Source organism: Octopus bimaculoides, chromosome 15 (genome assembly GCF_001194135.2).
Source record: "Octopus bimaculoides isolate UCB-OBI-ISO-001 chromosome 15, ASM119413v2, whole genome shotgun sequence".
In the NCBI taxonomy this organism is placed as follows: domain Eukaryota; kingdom Metazoa; phylum Mollusca; class Cephalopoda; order Octopoda; family Octopodidae; genus Octopus; species Octopus bimaculoides.
This window is the reverse complement of record NC_068995.1, coordinates 52,639,497-52,642,482: the sequence shown is the minus strand read 5'-3', so window position 1 is coordinate 52,642,482 and position 2,986 is coordinate 52,639,497. Positions and strand designations below refer to the sequence as shown.

Genomic DNA, 2,986 nt, shown 5'->3' with positions numbered 1-2,986 from the left:
TATATATATATATATATATATATATATATATATATATATATATGTATATATATACACACACACATGTGTAGGCATGGCTCTGTGGTAAGAAGCTTTCTTCCCAACCACATGGTTCTGGGTTCAGTCCCACTGCGTGGCACCTTGGGCAAGTGTCTCCTACTACTGCCTCATGCTGACCAAAGCCTTGTAAATGGATTTGGTTGATGGAAACTAAAAGAAATCCATCGTGTGTGTGTGTGTGTGTGTGTGCACGAACTCATGCATCTTTGTATTTCTTCCCCATCACTGCTTGACAACTGATGTTGGTATGTTTACACCCCCACAACTTAGCAGTTCAGCAAAACAGTCTGTAGAAAATGTACTGGGGATGGAGGGGGAGATTCACTCAACTAAAAATTCCTATAGTATTTATTGATAGGAAACTATAGCATATAGATCAAAATTGATCCCCCTTAGGGGAAAGCAGTTTTATATGCCAATCTTTCTTTCATTTGGGAATGTCAAGTCTGAAAATATCTTTTGTTGAAATACGTCAAGTTTATTGAGGTGCCATGACTTGCAGAAAATACCAATTCTGTTTTTTTGGCAGATGTTTAACATCATTACATGGAATAACCATGAAGTTTGATTTCACAGTTAAAGGGTTAAAACAGAAAGTTTGTCTCAAAGAACCAGAAGCAATCTAAAGCAGGTTGGTATCAAAATGGTTAAACTCAGAGAATTTTATTTCCAAAACAAAATTTCAATAAAATCCCTTGTCTACCAATGTCACATTTTAAAACTATGATGAAATCCATGAAATTTGTTTGACAGCCAAGTGAACTGTGTACGACACAAACATCGCAAATGTTTTGAGCAAGTTTAAACGCAGAACCTTCATCTTTGAAACAGGATTTCTAAATAAGCTTTTATTTACAATGCCACGGACTAAAACTGTGATGTAAAGTGTTATGCTAGTGTTGTGTTAGGTTATATGCAAACATCGTTTGACAAGTGGATAAGATTATAAAGGGAACAGAGCAGTGTGTTCTGTGCCCAAGGGGGAAAACACATGAGCTGTAGTAAAGCTGAAATAAAGGCTGCAATATTGTAGTTCCTCCATCTTAAAACTTTCAGAACACCACTAGCAACTTTGCAACTACCATTTTTGAACTGGTTGATGCCAGAGCAAAAGATCTGCCTGTCAGAGAAATAAAGTGCCAATAGTCTTTGAGATGAGAGAATTACCAGTAATGCTATATTGATGTTGGTTTTATTACACACTTTGCCTGAAATTTGGGTGTAAGTACTTATGTGTAAGAGCATATGTGATTGTGTGTGTGTGTGTGTGTGTGAATGAGTGTCTGCGTGAGTATCTGTGCATGCATGCACATCAATGGGTTTCTGTGTGTGCATATATGTGTGTGTGAGTGAGTATGTATGTATGTATGTGTGAGTGAGTGTGTGTGTGTGTTGATGGATGTGTGCGTGTGAATGGGTGTGTGTGTACACATTTGTGTGTGTGCGTGCGTGCATGTGTGTGTGTGTGTGCACGTGTATGTGTTTGTGCATGCGTTTCCATGTGTAATTATACAAGAAACAAGATGGCATTTTACCAATGTGATTCAGTATTTTCCAACCAAAACTGCTCGGCAGAGATTTAACCAATACCAACATTAACATGACTCTAACAGAATCCTTTACAACATCTTATAGCTATGACCCATGAAGAATGTGTAGGTCTTTATATGTGCATGCGTTTAGCTCTGTGTAGTAAGTGTGTATATATAGGTGTGTGTGTGTGCATGAGAGAGAGTGTATGTGTGTGTGTATTGTTAAATGTATAAATATATATATACCTATATATGCATATCTACATACACAGAGAATGTGTGCTTTTATTGTTTACATATGGAAACATTAAAACTCTCATTTATATTGTTTACATACGCAAAACAATAAAAAAAAGACATTTACAAAAACGTATGGAGATCATTGGAAAATGTGTGTGTGTGTGTGTGTGTGTGTGTGTGTGTGTGTGTGCAGGTGTCTATGCAATTACAATGTTTCGATATCTTAATCTCATCTTCACTGTCTGTCCAACCGAAGAATTTTCACTTAGTAGTTTTTTATTCTTATATTTTTTATACGTACATGCATACACACACATATATATATATATAGAGAGAGAGAGAGAGAGAGAAAGATAAATAGATAGATAGAGAGAGAGGGAAGGAGAGCGACTGAGAGACAAATATAAACAGATTTATGTGTGTGGTTGTGGGTATGTATGTATGTATGTATATATATATATGTATATATATATATGTATATATATAATTAATGAATTAATTAATTTTACCCTTTTATCATTATCATTATATATATGTTTTTTTTAAAGTTCTTGAGAGTTGAAACCAGTCACTAACAAAATGACAAGGCTTGTGGCATCAAGAGGGTTTCCAGTGTTTGTAAATACGTGGTTGAGTTGGTTTGTAGGTTTGTTGGTTGAGCTGTTGATGCACACACTTGGGTGTGAGCATCTCTTCACCTAAAGAATCTCAGATGGAGAATCCTTGGAATGTCTTACAGATCTTCACTGTGCCTCTAATAGATTAGATTTGGAGAATTTGTGTCAGGTTTTTTCGCTCTTTTTTCATAAAAACCTATTTCTAGGGTTTCATGTAAATTTGTAGGTACATAACCTACTGCACCTATAATGATGTACATGCATGTATGTATGTATTGATGTGGGTGTATATGTGGTGTGCGTGTGTATGCGTGTGTGTTCTAACATTGGGGCACCATTTTTATTGGTCCATTTTATAGACCCTAACACTTTGTTCGATATTTATTTTGTCGACCATAGAAAAGTAAAGTCGACCCAGGCACTGTAATGTGTGTGGGTGCAAATGTATTCAAGTGTGTATGTGTGTATGTAAGCATCGTTTGTGCACGTGTATATGCATGTCTATATCTCTGTGTAAGTATGCCTCTGTGTGTGTGT

General features: G+C 36.1%; 1 protein-coding gene across 1 annotated transcript in view; it reads left to right on the top strand.

Moving 5' to 3' along the window:
- Nucleotides 1-2,986, top strand: part of LOC106878166 (synaptogenesis protein syg-2) — a 180,518-nt gene that overhangs the window by 158,364 nt on the left and 19,168 nt on the right. The window lies entirely within an intron of this gene.